At 26.1% G+C, this 15975-nt stretch overlaps 1 long non-coding RNA gene across 22 annotated transcripts in view; it reads left to right on the plus strand.

The window, feature by feature from the left end:
• The window catches only part of LOC147809966 (uncharacterized), a 39750-nt gene that overhangs the window by 9846 nt on the left and 13929 nt on the right, over nucleotides 1-15975 (plus strand). For 14 of the 22 annotated variants that reach the window (XR_015433952.1, XR_015433946.1, XR_015433955.1 and 11 more), the window contains exons 3-5: nucleotides 704-821; nucleotides 12402-12522; nucleotides 14158-14312. This is a non-coding gene — a long non-coding RNA (uncharacterized LOC147809966). The remainder of the gene's footprint in view (nucleotides 1-703; nucleotides 822-12401; nucleotides 12523-14157; nucleotides 14313-15975) is intronic. The other 8 variants (XR_015433960.1, XR_015433961.1, XR_015433963.1 and 5 more) reach the window with 3 other exon arrangements.

The following is a 15975-nucleotide window of genomic DNA, read 5'->3' on the forward strand; positions in this document are numbered from 1 at the left end:
GTAGATTCTTAAACTGTTATTCAAAGAAACATTTAAAATATTTTTTAAAATTTCTCTTAAATACTTTTTAGAGAGGGGTTTACTAACAGAGCTTACTAACAGAGAGCTTGATGACATTTTTTAATTCTGTAACATTTGTTTGAATATTTTAAATAGTTTGAATATCATGTGTAAGTTTCAGTAAAATATTTCACTAAGTTTGTAAACTTGCAGTGACTCATGCTAGTAAATGATGTTAAGTAAAATATGGAACTAAAAAAAATAAATAAAAAATACATGCTACAAATTAAAAATTGTATGCAAGTTTCAATTAGAGTGCACAATTGTGTACAGTTACATTAAAACATCTTTAATGCAAAGTACCATGCAGAAAACATTACAAAAACAAACGTTGCAAAAGTGTGAAATATTTAAATCAGCCTATGAGAAAGGGCTTAAAAAGTACTTAAGAAAAATCAGCGTGACAATTTTTTTACTGCTCTTTTTATTTTTTAAAATTCAGGTATATGTGTTTTAAAATTTTTTTATACCTATTTGTAATGTTTTTTTCTGTAATTTTTCTGTAATGTGCTTTTAACCAAATATAATGCTCCATCATAGTTTTGATGCCTGTGTATTATTTTCATGGTTTTTAATTTGTTTTGATTTTTTGAATCTCTCTTATACTTATCAATCTTTATATCATAATATTAATTACTTGTAGGACCCATCTTCACTGTGCTGCTTCTTGCAGTAATTCACCTTTAATGAAATTTTTTTGCTGGAAAAAGATGATCAACTTTGCCTGGGAGAGGATGAAGAATACTCTGAATACCTCTACAGTAAGTTCTAAATTATATAAAGCTTGTAAATTTCTTTATCACATATACAGATAACCCAAGTATTGTGCAGACTTGGGTGACCTCCTCATTACAGGGTTCCCACACTCCTTAAAAGTCCTTAAAAACTGCTTAATTTTTATTTTGGAAAATAAGGGCTCTTAAAAGTAGTTTATTTTGCTACAAGGTTTTTAAAAATATTCTATTTTTCAGCATCACTATAGTTGATGGGAACAATTTTTTCAGTTCAAATTTTTTAAAACAAAAAGTTGATCTTTTATCACCTAGAATTATACTATGGTGGAGCATTTAAGAGAGACAAGAAAGGGTGTGTCTGAGAGGACTACAGGCAAGGGAGGAGGCATATTTCATTCATATACTGGTTCTTTCATTAAAATATTCTTCATTTTGTCTAGAATCTATCCCAAACTTTTTGTTATAAATGTCGATTAGAATAAAATTCTAATTTAGATTTTGATAATCATTTTATTTAGTTAACATTGCAACTTAAAATGTTTCTTCTTCTTTTAAAATTTCTATTCAACTTTTGGTTACTTTAAAATTAGTTAATGTTTTTCATGAGATTGTTTAGTGATATTATGTAAAGTTAATTCCTAATGACAGTTTTGGCTGGAAATAATTTTATGTAATCCTCATTATAAAAGTTGAGGTACCATAAACATTACCTGATAAGGTGATATTGTAGGATAAGAGAATGCCATTAATAATAAAAGAATACTGTTTTGTTCTAACTGTTAATTTACAGTAAAAATAAAATATCAAATCATGATAATAGTAGAGAGTAATATTAAGAATGATAGAGGATAATAAAAAATATTACAAGTAAATGTCTATAAATTTTTTTTAGAAATTAAATAATTTATCAGTATTTATTAATTAAGTAACCATATCAATTTTCTGCCTAAGGAATGTGTTGATACCCTTAAAAATGGTTTTAGAACCTTTCATTTATAAGTTTCACTGAAAACTAATAAAAAACATTGGTTTGAAAATTATAAATCTTTTGAACATAATTGTGTTTTTGTTCTATAAAAATTTTCATAAAAATATTTATTTCAATAAATTTTTAAAAAAAAAGTTAAGCAAAATGAAAAAAAGTGAATGATTTAAGGTGCTTAAATACCAACATTGTCTGTTTTTACTTGAAATAAGACTTAATTTGCCACGATCTATTAAGAAAACTACTATCATGCATAATATTAATTCTTTTAATATATACCCTTATAATTGAAACATTTTATTAATGTAAAAGAAAGAATATTTTGGGTGTAAATGAGTATTTAGCGAGATTGGCCCGCAACTAAATATGTGATGCATGTCTAGCTTAGTTGCCAACTGTTCCGATTAAATCGTGTTTGTTCTGATTTTTTAGCTTTGCTCCGAAACTACGGGTTTAGGCCAAAATGTTCTGATTTTTTGTCATTCTAGTGCCTTTTCACTCCTTATACTTTATTTTCTTTCAACCCAGGGCAGGTCTAAAAACGAGAAGCAGGGCATGTGATTTTTCCGCGAATATCACAGAATTCTGTTAGACCATTGGTTAGCGGACTTCGCGAATCAAAACTTTATAATCCGACGAGATTTTGAAACTATTGCTAAATCACATTGGCGAGACATTTATGATTCTTCTGCTAATTTGATTTCACTTACTTTCGCCATTTTGAATATTAGGAACTCCATCGGAATCTGCTAATATCACGATTCTTATTCGCACAATTTTAATATCAATCATCAATTTTGATATTTAGCTGATTTAAAAGTTAGGCATCATGATCCCTATTTACGCGATTTAAAAATTCATTGTATAATTTGTATTTTCGCATTTTTAAAATCCAATATCAGGATTCATATTTAAACAATTTTAAAATCCAATTTCACGATTCATATTCACTGGATTTTAAAATTTCACTGGAATAAAAATGGAATTATGATTCATGTAAGAAGTAAGATTTTTCTTGAATTAATTACTATAAATGTGTGATATTCTTTATTTGTAAGTAATTTAATTAAAACTGTTTGCTCAAAAAAGTTTTTTCAGCATGAAACATTTATAATTTTATATTTTTATATCAATAGTTTAGTTTTTGATATTTTGTTTTCACTTTTTGTCATAATTTCCCACGATTAACTTTGTGTTCCTCTTTTTATTTTTAACAAGTAGGCAGCTATTTTCTAGAAACCACAATATAAAAACTTGTTGTAATAATTTTTTCTCAACTTCCTCTATTTTTTTAAATATATGAAGAAAAAAATATTGCAATTCTTGATTTCCCCATTTAATTTTATAATTCAATTTCAATGAATTTATTAAAGATGGAATACTGATTAGTTTCATAGATATCGTTAACCCTTAACAGTCTGAAAATGTTTTTGTTTTTTTTAAATCCGATCTGGGTCTGCAAAAATTGCCCAGTCCCACTTTGACGAGCCCTGTTAGTTAATACAATTTTAGCAGGACTTGCATTATAATAAAGTTGTCTTTTATTGTTTTTTTAATTGATTAATTTTCTTTTTCAAGAAAGGTAAATAATTGGCACTGTCACTGGTGGTATATATGCATATTCGATGATAAACAATCCTATTATTTTTAGGGTCCTTTATTTTTGCTTTCTTAAAAGAGTGGGAATCCTGTATTAAGTACACTTGAATATTTTTTTTTTGAAATTCATTCAATTACTTTTATAAAATTGTACTACATTATTACATACAAAAACTTTATATATTAAATTCCATGTAGTATAGCCCTTGTTGCTGAACTTTATTCAGCCCATCATTTGCTCCTTTTAATAACATATACAGGAGTTACTGTTATCTGGTACAAAACAATTTTTTAATTGATTATATAAAATTCATCATTTAATTTACTTCTGCAAATGTTTTCATATTTTGCAATATAATGTGGGTTCACTCTTTGCATCTTTATTCCACTCATCTACCCTATATGGGTCATTCTCAGTCAATTAGGAATTCATATCATAATTAACTAAATGTTGATAATTTTTACATTAAAATCGTTGACTGAAGTATACAAATCAATGACTAGCAATAAAGAACTTTTAAAACAAAAATTTAGTTAAAGTTTTAAATTGCCATTGCATGAGAAAATGTAAATACTGTTTTCTCACTTAAATGCTTTTAAAACACACAAAAAAAAATAATTGACTTTTTTTCTTATCAATAAATAATTTATTAAAAAAACATAGAAAATATTTTAAAAGATATTTTTTTGAGAAGTTATTGAATATTTTTAAGAAAATAAATAATATTGCTTGGAAAATATGTAAATGACAGTTCATTTCAATTTCTGAAAATTTGTCGTATATTTTGTGCCTACAACCAGTAAACATTTTCATCCAAGCAACCCATAAACGATAATCTTATCTCTATCATTTTCTTCTACACTATCCACAACACCTAAACACACAGTAAAATATACTTTTACTTTATTGTCTAAACAATTTATTATAAAAAAAATAAGAATGTTTTTGAATCTGTATTACTAAGTACTTGATTACAAATTGCTATCGTAAATAATCGCAATCACTGATCACATATTTTTTCTTAAAAGTGAAAAAAATATTTTTGAATTTATTACAATATATTCTTGAATACCAATTCCTATTATTATTATTATTTCTTCAATAAAATGTGTACTTTTGATGAAAGTAAAGCATAATGTTTATAAATTAAAATCATTTTCCAAGTGAGTACTTGCAAACCTAACACTGATTTATTTGCTTTATTCCATACTATCTGTTGGAGTTTCAGGATATTTGGAATAAAGTTCATCATCAGAATTGGCATGACAGCCCTTTGTGAGCCTGGGCCTTCCTCAGAAGCTTTTCCCATTCTGCCCTTCTCCCAGCAATTGATTTCCAGTTCTTTACTTTTAGGATGGCAAAATCCTCATCCACACAGTCTTTCCATCTCTTTTTGGGACTTCCTCTTGGCCTTTTATTGAAGGGGGTTGCATTAAAAACTCTTAATGCTGTTCGTTCTCGGCTCATTCTCACTACATGCCCGGCCCATCTCATTCTACTTAGTTTAATCGATTTAATGATATCAGCTATTAAGATCTTATATATTTCAAAATTATATCTTTTTCTCCAGTTGTTATCGAGGATAGCGCCAAAGATGGTTTGTAGAACCTTTCTTTCGAACTTCTCTTCCCTTTTCGTTAAAGTCCATGTCTCCGAAACATTAATACCTTATAAAGTAAAATCTTTGTCTTTCTTTTTATTAAGTGAGATTTCAATAATGATCTTAAACCACAGAAGCAGCGATTGGCTGCAATTATTCTTTTTCTGATTTCAGGATTAATGTCATTTTGATAGTTTATTTCTGATCCTAGATAAATAAAACTTTTTACAGATTCAAATTTAAAAGAATCTATTTTAAACAATTTAGGGATGGTTTCCATTGTACCACAATACATATATTTTGTTTTCTCCACATTCACTCTTAAGTTCATTTTTCTAGCTGATTTTTCCAGCGCCAAAAATTTTCACTCAGTGCAGTCCTAGATCTTGCGATGATGTGGAAAGTTCATTTGGCAATTATGTCTCAGGCCTTTTCAATGCCATTCTTCGGGACTGTAACAAGTCATACCTTTAATTAACTATTCAGGTATTTGCGTCGATTTTTATAAGGATAGGACATTAATGTCAATTTAACTTATTCTTAAAGGGCCTAGCTTATTTTTTTTCCTAACAATTCTTACTACTCTTTTTTTTTCAAACTAGCTAGCGCATTGTGGATTCTTCCTATTTATGTGTTAACTTAGAAGCTTACGAGTTAACTCTTGATTGAGTTTTGATAAATACGCATGCTTTGTGTAATCTTTTTATTTATGCCACGTTTGTTCTTCACTTTTGGCACTTTTATTCTTGATGTTGATTTCACTACCCATATTCATACAATTGATTTACAGTAAACTTCCGATTATCCCCAGGTAGAGAATACGGATCATCAGCGCTTCACCTTTTTTTCACAAGGACAAACAACATAACGTTTAGAATTGAAAACTAATAAATTCATAGAGATGAAACTATTTCAAGAGTTTTGAGAGCAACATAGATTCGCAAAGATTCGCAGATAGCAAAGATTCGTGTTTGTAGTCCAGATGTTCGCAATTAATCAAATAATAGGTCTACACTGAAACATTGCAGCTTCAGGTGCAATAAATTAGTAATAAGGAGCATTGAAAATGGTGAGAAAGAGCAAAACAATGTGAGTCATGATTTACAGTTGTGGAACTACAAATACAGGATGAAGTTCAAATTTCAATGAATAGATTCCATCAAAGCAGTTTCTTCTCCTGAATGGTATTGTTGCTATTCAAAGCAATAATATTAATAGCAAACTTTTTCCATCTTGCCTTTATTTGATGACTGGGAATGAATTATCCTCATGGTCATTTATTTAGTCAACACATTCTTGGAACCCTTATCAGTTATAAAATTGATAACAGATTATCCTCAAACTTGCTTATCCGCGCTTCAGGGGTCACTCAATTCAGTAAATAATCGGGAGGTTACTGTATCGTTAAAAAAATATCAACAAATTACTAATGCTGAAATTGCTAACTTCTATATCATGTAGAAATTGTTTTTCTTTTTTAAAAAGAGCTGAATCTTTGTTTATTATGTGTAAAAATAAAAAATCTGTAATATTAATCATTTTTTATAAATAGAGCTAACTAAAAGATCCTAATTGAAATTACATCATTTAGATCTTAATCTAGTTAAAACTATAATTGAAACTTTTTAAGCATATATTCTGAATTTGTTTTGGTGCAAAAAAGAAAGAAATATATATTGAGCAAACTTCCAATAAAAATTATGAAAATAAATACATTTAATTTTGGATATATATATATATTTTAGCTATTCAGTTTATTTGTTTTTAACAAAGCTCACAGTTTAAATCAAAACTATCTGTGGGACACAAGAAATAATGTATTCATAATTATCTGAACACTTTTAATTAATTTTTTTTAATGTTTTCTCAATTAATAATATTTTTAACAGCCATAAATTTGTTCTTTCATTTTAAAATTTTGCATTCTTTTACTTACTGACTATGTTCTTATTGTCAAACAATTACATTTTTATTTTAATCCTTTTTAAAATCTGACAAAATAGAAACAACATATGTAATTGCATTATAAAAATTAAAACATATTAAGCACATGAAAAGTTTTTCAAGTTATTAAAAAATTACAGTCCTAATGTAATTATTTCAGTAATTATGCATTGAAAAAAGATTGCTATAAAAGTAAGTTATTATATAGTTTGTACAAATTGAATGTTTTTTTTTACTCACTTGCAATTTATTGAAGAAAGCTGGGGGGACATTAATTACACTCAATAAAGTAACACATGGAGTTTTAAAGATTAAGTAAAGCTTATATACCATAAAAGCTTATTTACCACTGCAATTAAACTTTAATATTCTTTAAAAGAGAATGCTCTTTATAGCCCGGGAATTTTATTTTATTCATCTAAAGCCACCAATTGAGTTTTATTGCCACTTTATGTATTTGGGATAATTTATACACAAATATTGGGGATATATTCAAAATGATGTGTAGAACAAAGTACTCAAATTAATCTATGAATATGAATCATGTATACTTAAATCAAGTAAAAATTATACTAAATCAGATTAGATTTGCATTCATCTATAGAATTCTTGATTAATGTAATAAATTACTTAAAAGTTCAGAATTCCATTTTGGAGACAAAGGAACAGTCATGATATCTCATTTGTATTATTTTCTTAAAAATATAATTTAAATACAAAGTGTAATTGATGCATTTTTTTTTTACTCATTTAGTATTTTTAAGCGCAGTTTAACATGAAATAATAATAATTAAAAAATAAGACAAATAAAAAATATTGCTTTAGCATGGACAAGTTAAAGAAAAGAATTGAGAAAAATTACTCTTTTCATTTTTGACATGTTTGAATTTGGAGACACAGTTTTCCTGCTCATTATAAAGCATCAATATAAACAAGATTTAACCCTTCTACTAAGTTTTTTACAGTTCAATAAGATTCCATTACTTTTCATTATTTTATAAGCATGCTACCTTTTTTCAATAAGTCAATATAACATTTTCATGAAATATTAATGTAATGCATTTAAATAATTGTGTTAAGCAAGATCAAATACAGGGAAACATTAAATATTAGTTAAAGTAGTACAAATATTGAACAATTCTTTATTCTACTGCCTCATGACAATTTGAATATTTATTCATTCAATGTGATCATAATTATTGATAAACTTGCTAGGGGTTAAATCTTTATTTAAAAAATTGTAATTAAATCTAAGGAATTAAAATAAAATTTGTCTCCTGAAATCTTAAGTGATACTCTGTGTGTACCTGAAAAATGAGCAAAATAAAATCTTCATTTTAAACTCTGCTAAAATTCTCTTAACATAGTACAATTTTGATATTCTGAATCTCTTCTGGCAAGAAAATTTTTTTTAATGTCTTATGCTTTTTGCAAATAAATTTAGTTAAATTTAATATAGTTACTAATATCAAAATAACTTTAATTTCTTACTATGCAACTTACAAAATGTATAACACACATTTAAAAAAAAAATTTTAATTCATAAAAATCAGTTTTTCAGTTATATTAGCATTTGCATAAATAAAATAGTTTAGTTTTAACTATTTAAATTATGAATTCTAGAAGAAATAAAACTTGTTTTTTGTTGTTTAATATTGTTTGTTTTTAGTATACATTTTTTTATTAAAGCATTTAATGAATTTTTCAAAATTCTTTTGCAAAATTTAATAATTTTTCTTTTTTAATTAAGTTATAACTCAGGAAACAGATTTATTTGTGAATATATTTTAGTTCTTTAATATATTCCACATGTTCCATGTATATATAACTTATATTGCCTGCTTTTAAATAAAATTAATTTTGTAGCAGATTTTCTACATACTCTTGAGAAAAGATAATGGGTATTTCTACACCAATCATTCAATAAAAAAATTAAGGTCAATAATTTGAATAAGTTAAACATTTTTGAAAATTTACAAATTTTTTGCAATTTATAAATTGCTAGATAGAGAGTTAACCTAGAGAGCTAAATTGTGTGATAATTTTTCAGATTTTCAGGGCATTTTATGGCAAGTAGCATAGCTAAACTATGAAAAAAATTATTTTTTTAATTAAATTTAAATTTTTTAAAATATTAAAACTTTACATTTTTTAAAAATAATAAAATATGATTTCCTTTCTCTGTTTTAGAAATGTTGACACCAAAAAAAAAATTTATGAATAAAAAAAACAAACTAGTCTTTAGTTTAACATTTACATAAACCAAATAGTTAAAGTCACAAAATTGGCTATTGAAAAAAAGTTTTATTAAAAAGTGGCTTCTTCATTTGCACTAATAATTTTTATTACCTATTATGGTCAAAATTGTGATATTTGTTGTTTCTTTTATTAAATGACTCATAATAAAACAATTATACCCTGGAAAACAAATTTTTTGTTGTATTTATACAAGTACTTAATCTTAATTAATTCCAATGTATGAATTTCATGTATGTAATTTCCAGTTTTGTTTCTTTAAATCTGAGTTCACAACTATATAAAGAATGTATTATATATATATATGTTACGGTGAATGACCGAAATCTGGAAAATGTCGACTCTCACCGGTCGGTGAATGTCAACAATCACGTAGTCACTAGGTGTATGTCCGAAATATTTGCTAAATACTCTTATTTTTGACTCTCACCGGTGAATGTCAACAATCACATAGTCGCTTTGATAAAAGTCCGAAATATTTGTTATATCCAATTTTATATTAATTTATTCGTTAATATTATAATATTTATTTGATAAATTTATATTTATTCTATATTTTAATACTTACGATAGATTATAAGAAACATAAGTGTTTGGAGTATTGGGCAAATATATACCGGGCAATGATACTTGACCTTAAAAAAACATCAGTGTAGGGTTAGAATATCGAATGTGATAAATATTTCAGACATTCACCAAAGCATATCTGTGATTGTCGACATACACCGGTGAGGGTCAATAAATAACATATAGATATATGTTATTTTTAAACATTGAAAAAATTAAAAAAATAACGTGAACTTATTGCACAATTTATTTTTTAATGAAATAATAACAACATAACATAAGAATAAGAATTGATGTGGTCCAAAATATTAAAATATTTTTTTATAAATACTACAAGTCATTTATAAAACGAGAAAAAAAAATTACTTATTTTTTAGCATCACCTTTAGCTTTGATCACTGCATATAAACAATTACAAGGAATAAACAATTGTTTGGCAATTTTCTTTCAAGTCTTAGTAGTCCTAATGCTTTCCACTAGCTCAACTTTTTTTTTTATTAGAGCATCAACTTTACCCTTCAGTTTTTTTGTTTTTTTTTCGATTTGCGTTTGGTTTTTGGTTACCATTAAAATAGTTATTTCTATTTATTTTACTGATACTGTTATATTATTCTTGATGAGAATTATCTGAAATGTTAGCTATATATGTTTGAATTCTACCTGTCTGATATGAGTCATTAACTCTTGAGTTTTATTGATTCTGAAATATCATGAAAAATTTTCCATTTTAAAACAAGCATAAAACACAGAAAATCAAATTAATCATTTAAAAAAATCAATAAATTATTTTTTTATGTTTAATATATTTCAGTAGAACAAATTATATGTTTTTTTTAGTTTGCCTTTTGTCTTTTTTAAAAGTAGTCTGGCATATGTCTGCTGTTCTAAAAAGTGTCCTTATTTTTTCTTTAATTTTTCTTTAGCCCACTATAAAGCCTGTATTGTATGACATATTCTGTTTCCCTATGTTTTAATTTATTTTTTCTCGCATGCAATCTATTACTTTTCAAGTCAAGATAATCATTCATATCATTATAAATAAAATATTAAGAAAATAATCCAACATAAAATTATAAAAACCATGTATTGTCCAGATAAAATAAGCTTATTTTGCGAAAAATATCGACCTTTAAAAGAAAAGTTTATTTAAAAATTGACTAACCCAGAATTTTTATTATAAAAACTTTTTGTTCGACTTCTAAACTTATAAGTCCATTTTCAAATACTGACTAAATGTATAATTTTAAATGTATAATTTTAAATGGATAATTTTTATTCAGTAACGGTCAGATATTATTAAACCATTTAAATGTTTGGCATATGTTTATTTTGTCCTAAATTAAAGTACATCAAAATCAGGTGAGCTTCTATATAAAGTAATAAACTGACAGTATATATGCATGATACACAGTAAAGTTATAGTTTTTATGCACCCTTTTAATTTTCAAACAGCTGCAGCTATTTTAACATGTCTGCGGCTATTAATGTGTCTAGGTATTGTAAAATAGCTGGTACTGCATGATTATATTATTTAGAATACCACACCGGAAGAAAGTTGGGGATTTGTGTTCCTATCTTGACAAGATATGGGATCTATCTTTATGAGATTAGGGGAAAAGTAATGATCATGTAAAGTCTTTTAAAATTATTTCTCATTTTGTTAATGTATATAGTGCTTAAAAATATTTTTTGAGTCCTTAAAAAGTACTTTTTTTACTTATTTTTGAAAGATTTGGCTACACACCCTGGAAAAACTCTTTAAGTACTTAAAATGATCATAGTACAGTAAAAATTGCTAAATTCAAACTCGTACATAAAATGTAAATATGTTCAGTTAAACCTATTTGTACATAAAAACCCGTATAAAATACAAAGTATGAAACTTTCAAACTGCAATATCTACTTTACTTGTCTTTATATCTGATGCACATTAATTAATTTTTTGTAAATAAGTAGTAATATAAAAGTTTTTATACAAAAATAGCTGCAAAAGCTCACTTTGAACTTAAAATATCTGCATTTTGCTTTAAACTATAACTTTTGAAACATTGAACAGCTTTCCTCTAAATATTTTTATGTTCACTTATTTTGGTAGAATGATTCTAAAATTTTTTTTCCCAATTCTAAGTAATAGTCTCCTAGTTTTACTAGTTCCTTAGCTTTGTGATTAAATATTTGAGATTAAAGTAGTAAATATGATGTAAGTGCTCATTTTTCCAGACATTTTAGTTATTTAAAATTTCAATAATGTCACTAGGAAATAAAATTTTATATATATACATATATAAATGAATGAGAAAATGTCTGTATGTCTTTGTGCTAAGTTTGTGTGCCAAACGCAATGAAATTTGGCATATTTACAACTCACAGCACTAAGAACGTCACTGTCAGTGTCATAGCATTCTATGACAAACTGTTCAAGCGGGTAAGCAAGCGTCAAGTTTCATAATTAATTTGTCTTGCTAGTTGCAGAAAAAGTTACTGTTATAAATGTTTAACTGGCTAATAATAAAACCCAAAAACCATAACATAGTGTGATTCTCCAAAAAATGCCTTTTATTTAAAAGTATTTTTGTTTTGAAGGTTATATTTTTGTTCAAATTGTATTTTCATGTATCTGACATTCATTGGTTGAAAACATTTTATGTTTTTCAGCAAGTTTACACCGATTCGCTTCAAACAGATCAGCATTTAAATCCTAGCCCTCCTTCTTCTACCAGTTCCTCTTGTAGGTCAATGTCTTCTTCTGTATCCATACCTCCAGCCAGAATCAGAAGTAAATTATTTATTTATCTATTTTTTTAAATTTAATTCTAAAGGCTTTCTTGAATTTTTGGTGGTCAGCCAACAATTATCTATTCAGAATTCAACTAAATTAAAGAGCACTTTACACTACATTAATTTATACATTTTATAAGGTATTAATCATTAACTTTTGTAGAGAAGAAAAGCAAACTCTTTCTTTTTGAAGTAACAAACTTTTTCTGTTCTACCTTATTTTATGACTCATTTTAGTTAATTTTTACGTGAAAGATTTTAACTAAATTTCCTTATGTGCGCAAAATAAAAAGGATAACCCTAAATAGCTTTTGATTTAATATTATCGGATCTTCACCTTTTAGGACTCAATCCTAATGGTTCAAGGGGGTGACCTCAAATATGCTGATTAATTAATGCAGGCAATATTTTAAGTCACACACATGAATGTATTTTCTTTGTATAAACATACTTTTCTTTGTTGATGGTTTCGAATTTCAATCCCCCAGAATATAGGATCTAACGGTATTGTGGAAAATATATTCTGGATAGCCTTGTCAAGAGACACGTCCAAAGTTTGAACCCCTTACTGTTACTTTTACCTTTTGTCTATTTCACCATCAGTCATTTTTAAGCAAATTGAAAAGTTTTTGCTTATAATTATTAAAAAATTTTTTTTTAAGGATTCTATCCAAAATACAACTTTTAATATATATTACTTTTTTTTTTTATTTAATAGTAATAGTCAAAAAACTATTGGACTGTAAGGTATGAAAGTTTTTAAATCATTTTAAAGAATGGAGTTGTATATTTCGAAATGCAAAATTTTAGCAAAATTGTTAGATTAATTTTTGAGAAATCAAATTTTGAAAAAGATATATTTTTAAAATTTAATTTCTCTAGAAATTATTCGACTAATTTTGCAAAAAATTTTTATTTCTCCAGGCAAAAATATAGTCTTTAAAATAATGTTTTCCTGTTTTTTCAGTGTCAGAAATTCAAATCCTTCAAAAAGTTTATTCAGAAAAAGTTTGATTTTGTAATTTTAAATGTCGTCTGTACTAATTAATTAGCAATATTTAATATCATCCCCTCAAACAGGTGCGGATTAAGCATATGCGGGGCCCTAGGCCATTAAAAGTTTTGCGCACTATGTAAAAAATGAAAATAACATAAACGGCAGCAACTTTCAACCGCTCTCTCACTTTCTCCTCTTTGATAATTTAAAATTATGTAAATTTATTTACCATGAAATTAAAAATAGTTATCGACACGTAATTAGATAAATAAATAAAGGCTATTAAATTCTTTATTTTTCTTTTTACATGGGATTCGTTTGGATAAAGTAAATTTAAATTTATGTTTAAAAAATTTTCTATTATTTTTAAAAAATCCGTGAACTTGTGCCAAATATGTATTTGTGCGAAATACACTTTTTCAAGCGCTTACCGAACAAACTATGAGGACCATATTTTTGGAATTTTGTGCTACTCCCATATTTTGATTGTCAAAACTCCAAATAAAAAAAATCTCAAAAAAAGAGAGCGAATACTTAGTATAGTATTGTGTTTAATTTATATTTTTCTTACTTCTCAAATGATTTAGCCTCTCTGCGTTTGTTAGAAATTCTAATAAGAAATAAAACTTTTTACAGGGGCTAGAATAACCTGACTTGCCATGCTGAGCAGTTTCCCTTTCTCCGCCAAACTGTCTCAACGTCAAAAGGATGGTAAACGTCCAGTGTCTTCTAGAATACGAGATTTAGAACCCTCACAAGACTCCGCCTTCCCTGCCCTACCCCCAGAACTGGTGACTTTTCGAATTTTATTTATTTTCTTTTTTAAAACTCCCAATAGCTCAAGTAATTTTTTTTTTAGTTCATCAAGCTGAATCAAAAAATAGATTTGATTTCTTAAATTACTTACATTTTAATTTTTTAGATAAATTAAACATAAACAACTTTTAATAAAACTAGATCTACTTTCACTCTGAACACTTCATATATTTTTATATTTCTAAGCATCAGATTTTTTTTCCTTATCATATACATTTAATTGTTTTATAAAGAATCTGGCAATGCTGGATTGGCACCTCTGGTACTGATTAAAAACCCGTAAGTTTAATATATGTTGTCTGCAGTGTGAATTTCGTCAAGGAATTAAACTTCTTTTTTTTTTTCAATTTATAAATAGCATGTTTTTAAAAATGATTTCTCGTCTAAATTCATTTATTTTTCATTTGGCAAAATTGGTACTCTGTCTTTAGATTTCATTTAAGTTTTGAGTTGAATTAAAAAATAATAGCTGCTATAATTTGTTTAGTAATTAGTTTGTAGTCATTAAATCATATTAAACTTTTTTTAATAATGTTAAGAATTTTAATTGCATTATTGTTAAGTAATATTGAAGATTATTTGTACATTTTAGAGTTCAGATCCCTAAACGTGATAAGAATTTAAAATAAAAAATCTTATTGAAGTAAAATTTATAATATTTAATGTATATCTTTTAAACAAAATCTGATTTTTATGTTCCCTGATAAAATTCTCCAATGTTTCGTTCAGGGCTGCTACAACCCTAAACACAAAATTACCTGGTATAGTTTTTTGCATAACAAATTAATTAGTTGTTTGCTAAAACTACTTTGGCAGAGAGACCTAAACTAAAAATTTTGTTAATGAAAAATAAAGTTCTTTATATAGCATTTATATATCATAAGTTGGGTTGATTTTGGTTAGTTAGTTTAAAATGGTTTGCATTAATTAAATAATATTAGCCATTTTATTATAACTGGTATTAAAAATTTTAGTGTAGTTTTATTGTTAAATGGTATTTAGTATTTATACATCTTATTAGAATTTTAATCATTAAACAGAAAAAGAATTTTAAAAAAATTCTGATTGAAATAAAATATTACATTGTTGAATCTGTATCTCTTAAACAAAACATGATTTTAACACTGTTAAAATGCTGCACTGTGTAAGTTAATTATTATTTTTTTTTTGTTGCTGTTGTTGCTAAAATTACTAATGCAAAAAAATATTAAATACTAATTTTGTTAATTTGTATAACAGAACAGGAAATCTTAACAGATAGTTTGTTTTCTCAGAATTACAAAGAAGCTTCAAAAACCTATTTTTTTTTTCAAAATAGATTAAAATAATTGTAAAATTTGCCTCATTGATTTAAATTTTTTCTGAAACTCGAAAAAAAATTTTTTTTGTTCATTATATATTTGATTACTTGATTATTTATTTCATTATTTATTTGATTACTTGATTATTTATTTCGTTATTTATTTGATTTACTGATTAAACAAAATATTTTTAGTCATAAAAATTTAATTTTTGAATGATCAAAATGTAAATATAAAAATTTGAAATGCAAAGTGTCAAAGATACATTGAATGCAAATGCAAAGTGTACATTGATGTACACTTCCATGCAGTTGTAAAATTAGACTGAATATTTTTG

This window comes from Parasteatoda tepidariorum, chromosome 5 (genome assembly GCF_982258835.1).
Source record: "Parasteatoda tepidariorum strain Cologne lab strain chromosome 5, Ptep-v5.0, whole genome shotgun sequence".
NCBI classification, from domain to species: domain Eukaryota; kingdom Metazoa; phylum Arthropoda; class Arachnida; order Araneae; family Theridiidae; genus Parasteatoda; species Parasteatoda tepidariorum.